Source organism: Acinonyx jubatus, chromosome E1, assembly GCF_027475565.1.
Source record: "Acinonyx jubatus isolate Ajub_Pintada_27869175 chromosome E1, VMU_Ajub_asm_v1.0, whole genome shotgun sequence".
Taxonomy (NCBI): Eukaryota; Metazoa; Chordata; class Mammalia; order Carnivora; family Felidae; genus Acinonyx; species Acinonyx jubatus.
Genome location: NC_069397.1, coordinates 51,782,483 through 51,793,123, shown reverse-complemented (window position 1 = coordinate 51,793,123; position 10,641 = coordinate 51,782,483). Strand labels below are relative to the sequence as shown.

At 51.3% G+C, this 10,641-nt stretch overlaps 1 long non-coding RNA gene across 1 annotated transcript in view; it reads left to right on the top strand.

Moving 5' to 3' along the window:
* The first annotated feature begins 6,011 nt into the window (after nt 1–6,011).
* The window catches only part of LOC128313452 (uncharacterized), a 59,373-nt gene continuing 54,743 nt past the window's right edge, over nt 6,012–10,641 (top strand). Inside the window, exon 1 of the long non-coding RNA XR_008294190.1 lies at nt 6,012–7,159. This is a non-coding gene — a long non-coding RNA (uncharacterized LOC128313452). The remainder of the gene's footprint in view (nt 7,160–10,641) is intronic.

Sequence of the window (10,641 nt, the reverse complement as noted above, 5' to 3'; positions counted from 1 at the left end):
AGTGGGGGAAGGTGAATGTGATAAAGGGAAGTTGAAAGTCAGTGAAAGTTCTTGATTTTGGTATATGGACGATGAATGTGGTATCTGGGGAATGTCTTAAAAAATTTTTTTTTATTTACAAGACAGAAAGAGAAGGAGAGAGCATGAGCGGGAGTGGGGCACAGAGAGAGGGAGAGAGAGGGAGAGAGAGAGAGAGAGAGAGAGAATCCCACATAGGCTCCACTCTCAGCAAGGAACCTGATGCGGGGCTCCATCCCATGACCCTGGGATCATGACCTGAACCAAAATCAAGAGTCGGTCGCCCAACTGACTGAACCACCCAGGTGTCCCCAGGGGATGTTGTCTTGATAGGAGGAGATGGAAGGATTGAAGGAGGAAGATGGAAAGAGCAGGCTCTTCCTCTAGAAACAGCTAGGGTGTCTGGATGAAGAATGCAGGGCACGTCACTTTGGGTTGTGGCGGTGAGAACGGAGAGGAAATGGTGAGTGGCGAATGGGGGATTAACTGTTGAATTGGGGACAGGAAGCGTCAGAGAACTGATGGAAGGGGTGGGGTCAGAGCAAGGCTTCTGGAAAGGCTCTTGAAACTGGCAAGAGGAGGACACTGGCGATAATTACGCTCTGTCTTTAGAATCAGTAAGAAAGCCTGTGGGCTGTGCACTTAACATAGGTACTGCTCGTGGTCAGTGGACCATTCTCATCGTCTAATGGAATTGATTGGTTATTGTCACTGAATAAACACAGAAGGAAGCTGGTTGTCTCCAATAGTTACAATTCCCTCTATCCCAACTATAAGCCTCATACTGTCCTGAGTGTTCTGTATCAGTGGTTCTCAATGGGGGGGGGGGTGCGATTTTGCCCCCCAGAGGACATGTGACAATGTCTGGAGACATTTTTGATTGTCACAGCTTGGGAGAAGGGTGCTCCTGGCATATGTAGTGGGTAGAGGCCAGAGAAACTGCTAAACACACAGTGCGTAGGACAGCCCCCCCATAATAAACACTCTCCAGTCCAAAGTGTTGATGGTGCTGAGGTTGAGAAAGCTTGCTCTCTGTATGTCGAAATCTCTAGGTCCTCATGACTTGGACACAAAGATAGTCTGTGTCTTTCTCATTCTAGAGGTGAAGTTTATGAGACTCTGAATGATCCAGTGGCTCTCCACTAAGTATGGCACTATCCCCTAAAGATATTTGAAATGTGTGGGATGATTTGGCGGGGGGGGGGGGTTCTCCTCAGGTGGGGCACTGCTTGCAATGATGAGTGGGTGGGTGGTTTTTAGGGTAGGTCCTATGATGAATGGACCCTCCTGCCATTACCCTTCTCATGGAGGAAGCTCTGGAATCCATGTGCCCAAGGCCGATGGCTATGGGGGAAGAGCCAGGCTTGGAACCTCGGCCTGACTGCCTACCTCTTCTTCTTCTGGGATGTGTTTCCTTAGATCAGGGAACTCACAGCTCTGTGACCACCATCTCCTACCAACTATGAGCAGAGTTCATCTCAAGAGGACTCTCCGTTGGCCAAGATGCACCAGATTCCCCCGCCATCTATCATGAACTTCATGTACTAACGAATGTCCTTGATTCCTCACCTGTAAAGTGGAGGAAACAATAGAACCCGTTATTATCATGAGGATGAAATGAGGAAGTCCTATAAAGTCTTACATATTGCCTACGACACAGTGAGCGGTGACAGTCTGGGAGGGGGACGACTTCACAGCCCTCATCAGAGAACCATGAGCGGAGAACCCAGTACTGGAGTCGTCCACGACTTCAGGTCCGTGAGCGTCCTCTGCAGGGCATCAGGGAGGGCCCGGGGAAACATAATAATCGCTAGAGACCTGCCGTGGAGTATAAGCTGCTGTTGGTGAGTGTGTTTGTTCCCTGGGCTGCCGTAACAAACCCCGATCGGGTGGCTTGAACAACAGAAACGTAATGTCTCACAGCTCTGGAGGCTGGAAGTCTGCTATCACCGTGTCACTGGGGTTGGCTCCTTTTGAGGGTGAATAGGACCCTTCTATCAGAAATCACTGCCCCTCTCAGCCCACCCAGTTCCTCTTCGACCATTCTGAGACACACACTGAGGGTCCAGCGGTGAAGGAAGCCTAGATTCTGGCCCCTCCGTGGCCAAGTGCAAGGCCCAAAGCAAAGCAACAGTGCTGGCTGTTATCCTGGGAAGGGAGCTCTTCCAGAAGAGTGACTTCAAGGAGAGAAACCAGAACTGCATGGACCCCTTTACCACCACCCCTGAACCTCACACCAGGGAGCTGTCGCGTGTGGCAAGAAGCCGATCCGGCACATATTTTTCGCCTTTGAATTATGTGTCCCCTTGCAACGTTAGCGGATGGCCATACACAGTGGCTGCATGCATGCAAATAGTTTTGCATTGGGTGTTCCTCAAAGGCACACGGAGAACAGCATTTGGTTAAGTCCAGTCTGCACCCCGATTAATCCCAGCTCCCTTTTCGCTTTCACACATTCCCTCCAACCCTTATCACTTCCTGCTTTGGGATGCCCTGGCTCTAAATCTCCGGGTTTCTGTTGTTCCATTGCCATGAATCACCCACTGCTGTTATCTCACGCAAATAAGCAGGGACGGGTCGGGGGACAGCTGGTGCGAGGCACCTCGGCAAACTTCCCTGGTCCCCGCGCGCAGCAGCTAACATGCAGATTGCAAAGGGCATAAAATAGAGGAGTCAGTCGGCCAGGGCAGAGCCCCGGGGCGGTCAGCCTGGGCCGCTTCTGCGGGGCTCGTGGAGGTCGGGAGCTGCTGGCCGTGACTGAACTCTAACCTGCTCTCGTGACCTGCCAGAGCCATTCATCCCTTCCGAGGTTCCTCACGGATGCCACTGCCCTGCCACTTCCCGCCTCGCAGGAGGACGGTCCCGAGTCTCGTCCCTGGCTGCCTCCCGGCCTCATGCCCACACTGGCCTCCGGTCTGGGTATCTGCCTCAGCCATTTGCACACACGGTTCTGTTGTTTCGAATGCTTTTCCCTTAGAAGGGCCCAGGGTGGGGTGCTGTCTTCATGGAGAGGTCTGCTGGAATGTTCTCTTCCCAGGGAGGCCTTCCCCCTGGACTTTGTGCACAATGGCATCTCACGAGCTCTCCGTCGCTTGCCCTGGCCTGGCCTGCCTTTCCTCCTAGCCCTTTGGACCACTCTGTGCCATCGGCGTTGTCTGCTGACAGCATGTGCCTCGGGCCTTCACCTTTGTCCCTCTGGTCACCGCCGTGACTCCACAGTACAGAGCGAGTCTGGCCTGGAGGAGGCCCGCTGTGTAGATTTGAAGGAAGGGACCACCAGACCACGCTCTCCCAGCTGTGAGGCGCTTTCACATAGGACATGTCACTTGTCCCTCACCGTGGCTCCGTGAGGTGTGCGGGGTGGGGGGTGGGAAGCGTCGGGGCCGTTGTGTAGGCGAGGAGAAGGTGGGTAGAGGGTCTCTTGGTCTCGGGGGTCAGTCGGCGCTGCATTCGAATTGCAAGGCATGCAGATGTAGAGAAACTGTGTAACGTGTGCCTGGAAGGCAGGGATGAGTCCACCTTTGGTCTCATATATTGTTGGCAGATTAACTGAGGCCTTGCATGTGAGATGCTTAGCACCTTGCGGACCCAGGACGCCCTTCACCCTGGGGGCTATTATAATTACTGCTGCTGTGGCGGTTATTGGGGCTCTCCTGACCGTGGCCTGCGGCTGCTGGTTCCCGTGACTCTTCATCCGACGTCTGTTCCACCGGCTCACGGAGGGGTCCCCATGCGGCGTGTGGAGTGTAGGGGGCTCAGGGCAAGAGGGGGACTTGTGAATCTCACCTGCACGTGCCCCACCTGCCTTCACGGTGCTCCTTTTCCATCAGATTCAGTAACTATGTTTCTGTCTTATTCCCTTCTTTCTAGACTTTCCCATCACACCCCTCCTTCGTTTCCTCATTTCCTGCAGCATTTCGAATCGTCACTCTTTCATATTTCCTTTTCTTCTCTGATCAGATTGAGCTGGTCACATCTTCTTTATAACACATTTTTTTAAAGCCAGCCACCGTGCCGAAGTGTCTTGAACCCAGCGCCGAGCCATCAAAAAAGAGATGCTCGGCCATCTGCAGTAGACAGCTGGGGAGGGCGCAGTCCAGGTGCCCCGTGTCACAGATGGGTGGGGAGGCTTTCTCTAAGCTTTGAAGCTTTGGTGTCAGCAGAGAAATATGATCTCGTTGATTTCATTTTGCATTTCCCAGCTTTTCTTGGTAAGTTTTGGAATTTGGATTTTAAACCGTGCCTCTAAACAGCTTGAAGCCCTAAAATCTGTCCTCGCAACTGCTCTGGGGAATAAAGAGGGATTGGAAGGAGACACTCTGGTGTCTGCCCCACTTCCATGACACCCTCGTGACTTTGTTTTGCCGTATGGCGCGGGCATTCACATGTGAGTTTTCTGAAACTCAGCAGCTAATATTTTAGAAAATCACCATAGTGTATTTTTATATGGTTTGGAATCATTTTCGGAGATCTCACTGTACCATGGTGTAACCCTCTTGTTCTAGAGAAATACATCTCCAGCTCCTACCATAAATGCCATCAGGGAAATACGATTTGATCCTTAGGACTGTGCTTAGAGAAAACTTTCCAGGAAAGGGAGATGTTGCAAATGGGATATTCCTATCACAGCCTGGGAGTGTTTGGGACAGATTATGTTGCACTCTGACTTTATTATAGCATTTATTTATTCTTTTAAGTACATATCTGTTGTGTACTTATGGTAAGCTAGGCATTAACCAGATAGCAGGGAATAAAGACCCAACATTGGTGCCCTTATGAGGTTTACTGGTAGTGAGGGAGACAGACAATAAATATATTTGTACCATTCATGTAGATAGTGATATACTGAGAAAAAAATAAAGCGGGGTCAGAGGACAGACAGAGTAACCACAGGGCTGTCGCAAGTAGAATGGCCAGGGGAGGCTCCCCAGAGGGACACAGGGAAGCAGAGACTGAATGAAGTATGGGAGCAAGCCATTGGCATGTCTGTGGGAAGACATTCCAGACAGAGGGAAGAGAAAATGCCAAGCCTCTGAGGCAGGAACATTCTTAGCATTTTCAAGACACAGCCAGAAGCCCAGAGTGGCTAGAGTGGAGTAAATGAGGCAAAAGTCCTATGGCAGGTGTTCAGAAAAGTAGGTAGGGACCAGATCACAGAAGGTCTTAATGGTCAGAGAAAGGAGGTTGGATGTTATTATCATTTTAAAATACATTTGTCCCGGGGCACCTGGGTAGCTCAGTTGGTTAAGCGTCCAACTTCGGCTCAGGTCATGATCTCACAGTTCGTGAGTTCGAGCCCCGCGTCGGGCTCCGTGCTGACGGCTCAGAGCCTGGGGCCTGCTTTAGATTCTGTGTCTCCCTCTCTCTCTGCCCCATCCCCACTCATGCTGTGTCTCTCTCTGTCATAAAAATGAATAAAACATTCAAAAATTAAAAAAATAATAAATAAAAGACATTTGTTCATCTGTTATCTTTACAGACTGCATTCCTGGAGAGAGGGAACATGGCTTCTTTGTTTTGCATTTTGGGGATCTGGGGACAGAGTGAGTGCTCAGCAAATACATGTTGAAGGGTCTCTTTCGGTTCCATGCGAAAATCCAAGTGGGAATAACTTCTCTCCCTCGTCTGTCTCCTTTTGGCCCGTGAGCTTGGAGGAGGGGTGTGGCGGCCCTCAGCAGAAGAACCCAGAATGTCTTTAGGGTGCAGCCTGTATGGCAGCATCTCATATCGCTGCTGCCCATTTTCCATCATCCTTTCCTCAAAACTGTGGCCATCAGTGCAAAGGCCCTCTGTGTATTCTCCACACACTAGCCCCCCCCCCCCCCCCCCCGCCCCTGTGTGTGTGTGTGTGTCCATGCGGCCTCAGGGCAGAGTCTCGTGGATTTGAATGGAGAATAACAACAGCCCGATTTGTAGATGTTCCTGAAGTTTTTAAAGGCCTCTTACGGACACTGGATCCCGACTGCCCGAGGGAGCGAGTGTCGGTTGGGCGGCTGAGAAATCACCATCCGCAGCAAGCATTTTGCTTCTTGATTCCTTGAAGGCCCTTTCAAAGCTGGATGGGCAGGGTGTGGAACCGGTCATTTCCCCGGTGGCCCCGGGGCGGGGATGGGACGAGGCAGGGGGGAGATGGTGTCTTTCTCTCCTGAGTGACTCCAAGAGCCTGTTAGTCTCAGCCTCTGACCAGAAAGCAAGATTTATTTCTCACTGGCTACAAGAGAGTTATTTCAAAATCTTCTTCCTCCATTACAAAACTCCCCTCTGGGAGCGTGGTTGGCTAAAGCGGCCACAATCTTGGTTTCTCTGTCTTCTGTGCATCTAGAGTTACATGCAGAAGTGAGGGTTGGGGTTATGGAGGGGCAGGCTCGGGGTCCCTGCTGTCCCTGTAGCTGTCAGCTGGCCGCCCTGGAAATGGGGCCGCCTTCTGCTGCATTCTGGAAGCCCCACCTTCTCGTTGTGCGTGCGGACAAATATTCCCTCTTGGTAGAGACGCCAGCGAAAACAAACCTCCAGCAAAAGCGTGGGGAGTTCTGTTTGTTTTTACATTTCTATTTTATTTTTTTTGTTTGTTTGTTTTTCTTTTGCTTTGCATAGCTCTCTTGATAGAATGCTCAATTTTTAGCCACAAATAACTATAGCTGAGTCCCAGGAAGTTAGGGAATCTTGGAGTGGGGTAGCTGAGCCATTCACTTTAGGGAGGCATTGCTAATGACCTATCCTTTTCGGAACTGTGACCAACGTTCGTGTCCCGTGTTAGCGTGATGTCTGGCCCTGCTTACCATTCTTTATAGTGGGTATCGCCGTCTGAAGATACTGTATGTTTCCCTGGGTGTGTTTGCTCTCGTCTCCGTCCATCCCCATTAGAACATTCATTCCACGAAGACAAGGAATTCATTCTAGTTTGTCCACTGCTTTGTTTCCAGTACCTAGAACAGAACCTGTCCGGGGCAGGTTCTCGCTGAACATCTCGTGAAATGACAAACAAACGTGCCAGGCACTCAGCTGTACCTGTAAAAGCCTTACCTCACGTTTTTGTTTTTCCTCTCCAACCTCTGTCCATAGGCATGGCTGTTCTCCCAAGCATTTGGATGAGGAAACAGGATTAGGGAGGGGATGGCACCTGCCTGGGCTCACAGGGCAGGTGAGCAGTGGGGCGAGGGGGTTGGGGGGGAGGTACCTGAAGTTTGGCAGGGGCACTGGGACTTGGCTGAAGCACGTGACCCCCACACGTGAGCACCTTTGGAGCTTCGCTCGCTCTGTCGTGGTCCAGCCCTGCCTGGCTGAGCGCCCGTAGGACCTGAGCTTTTCCTCACGGGACGGACCGGTCTGTCGTGTAGGGATTAACCCAGACACACTCGCACACAGTCACATACGCTCACACACGCTTACACACCCGTCCGCTCACACATGAACGCTCTCACGCTCACAGTGTGCCTGCACACACGCGCCCACTATCATGTTCATACTCACATGGGCACACACCCACCTCCCTCGCCCACACAGTCTGACGCCGATGCACCCACACACCCACACACACAGACACATACACACCATGGCCTTTGGTCGTGCTGCTCCTTACCGGGCGCCAAGAAATGGGCCCGGCTCAGCACCTTTCAGATTCGTGTTGTAAACGGGAAGCATGCTTCCTTTGGGCCCACCAGCTTTAGAAGAACCTAGTAGAAATGACATTTCGACTAAGCCTCAAAGAGAATCTACTGGTGGTTCCCAAGTCTGGATGCCTTGACCGCTCCCTGAAAGCCCATCAACCAGAACTGTTCCCAGGCCCCAGCCTCAGAGAGTTTGGTTCACAGTTCTGGGCACGATTGGGGACTGGGTTTCTTTTTTTTTTAATTAAAAAAAAAATTTTTTTTTTACATTTATTTATTTTTGAGAAACAGAGTGAGACAAAGCGTGAATGGGGGAGGGGCAGAGAGAGTAGGAGACACAGAATCTGAAGCAGGCTCCAGGCTCTGAGCAAGCGGTCAGCACAGAGCCTGATGCGGGGCTTGAACCCACAAACTGTGAGATTATGACCTGAGCCGAAGTCGGACACTCAACCGACTGAGCCACCCAGGCGCCCCCGGGGACTGGGTTTCTAATCGCTCCCCCAAGTGACCTTGAGGTTACCAGTCTACGGGCCAGGTGGCGAAGCTGAGGATGTCTCCTTAAGGACAGAGCAGGCCTTTGGTGTCTAAGGGGGAAAATATGCTGAGTGTCACTTACGGCCGAATGGACGGAGCACCCCTGGAAGATAGGTAGGGCCGAGTCACCTTTTAGCACCAGTGTCTTATTCCTCCTAGAAGATTCTCCCTAAATATTCGTTGAAGCCATTTGCCATCAGAGGAGGGAGCAGTAGCCGATTCTGAATCATTGCCAATTCTATAATTACACAAGGTTTCTCCCAACAAAGTCTAGACCTTAGCAGCATAGAAATCTCATCATGCTTGAGGCTACCCCTACCCCATTCTCACTTAATTGACCTGGGGTGGGCCCACATCACTTATTTTTGCAACTTGCCAGGTGATTCTAATGTAGCGCTAAGGTTGTCACTGTTCGAGACCAGGAGCTCGCAAACATTTCCTGGACAGGGCCAGGTTTTGAGGGTCACAGGATCTCGGTCACAATTATTCAACTCTGCCATTGTACTGTAAAAGCCGCCACAGTGTACAAACGAGTGGGGAAGGCTGTGTTTCAATAAAACTTTATTTGTAGAAACAGGACATGGGCCACATTCTGTCCATGGGCTATAGTTTGCCAATCCCCATTCGAGGCTATCCTAGCCTCCTGAAATGTGTGGTGAAAAGCATCAGAAGGATGTTTTAAACTGCTCGTTTCTTTTTTCTTTTTTTTTAACGTTTATTTATTTTTGAGACAGAGAGAGACAGAGCATGAACATGGGAGGGTCAGAGAGAGGGAGACACAGAATCCGAAACAGGCTCCAGGCTCCGAGCTGTCAGCACAGAGCCTGATGCGGGGCTCGAACCCACGGACCGCGAGATCGTGACCTGAGCCGAAGTCAGCCGCTCAACCGACTGAGCCACCCAGGTGCCCCTAAACTGCTCGTTTCTTGAGGCACCTGGGTGGCTCAGTCAGTTGAGGTTGAGTGTCTGACTTCGGCTCAGGTCATGGTCTCACACTCTGTGAGTTCGGGCCCCGCATCAGGCTCTGTGCTGATGGCTCAGAGCCTGGAGCCTGGTTTGGGTTCTGTGTCTCCCTCTCTCTCTGGGGCTCCCCCACTCATGCTCTGTCTCTGTCAAAAAATGAATTAAAAACGTTAAAAAAATTTTTTTTAACTGCTCATTTCTTGGCCCCCTTTGATGGTCTCCTAAGTCTAGGTGGAGGCCTAGGAATCAGCATTGATCAGAAGCCTCCCAGGATCTGGGGCTATTCTGATTATTGGGAGCTGGTGACCCACACTTCGAAATACCCAACAGTCATCTGGCTCATCAGCCAAGGCGCTAATCTTTCTCCAACGCCTTCACCCTGCCAGGGTGTCTCACTCCAGAAGTGTGTCAGATTACCTGGCCCATGTTGCCTTCCTTCTCTCTTCCCTCTCTGTTCTTTGTGCCTTTGTCCTTCAAGCCCTTCTCAGACATCAGTTATTAACTCCAACCAGTGCAAGGAGAGAGTTGGTGCCAGGCCTTTTGACCTGACAGGGTGGGAGGGAGGTGGCGAGGCAGGCTATGGGGACAGCAGGAAGGTGGCCCACTTCGAGGCTGCCCTTACTTTACTATCCACAGGCGTGACTCTGGCTCCTTCGAAGCCCAAACTCTGGTTCTCTGCACCCTGCCGCTGATCGCTGGCTTGTTTTCACAGGGCGAGGTGACAGGAGCCCCTCCCACGTTTCTGTTTCGTGATAAGATGCTTCTCTCCCTGGCCTTCTCCAAGCTCCGAGGTGATGGCTCTGCAGAGGCCCCAGCTTCTGCTTGGTTGTTGTAATTAAATTTGAAATCGACTTGAACAAGAGGGCTTTGGGAGCTCGGTGGGCTGTGGGCCAAGGGCCTGAGCAGCTACCACGGAATAGCACCACCTCCCACAGTCCTGATCCCCGGGACACGTGTACAGATTATGGAGAAATCCTTCTGCAATGAAGTTATATTAACTCTTTAGCCTGAGTGCCAGATTTCAAAAGCAACCACAGATCAGGGGCAGAGAACCCTGGCTTTGCTTGCTGAGTATATGGAGGGGTTATCTGGGGCCATGGGAATCAGGATCGCCCCTGCCCCAGGACTTCCAGTGTGGTGACTGGGGATCCTCGAGTCCTAAAACATGATTCACTGCACCAACTGTATCCCCCCCCCCCACCTTTATTAGAGGATTTTCCCTTAAAGTGACCTAAGGAGTTGGTATATCCAGAACAGAATATCTGGGGCTTTTAGGAAAAATACAGAGTACAGAGGTCGGGGTGGTGCCAGACTTCTACAGACAAGGGACAAGGAGTCAGCCCCCCGCAGAGGCGAACACTTCCTGGTACCTCCACATGTACAACAGTAGGTTCTGGGGAGTGCTTGTGTGTCACACACAGAAAGCAGTGGGAGTTGTGCAAGGCACAGTGGGAGATAATACCCAGCACATGCTTTAGGTTCGCTCTCTTATTGAGTCATTACAATAACATTGGCGGTC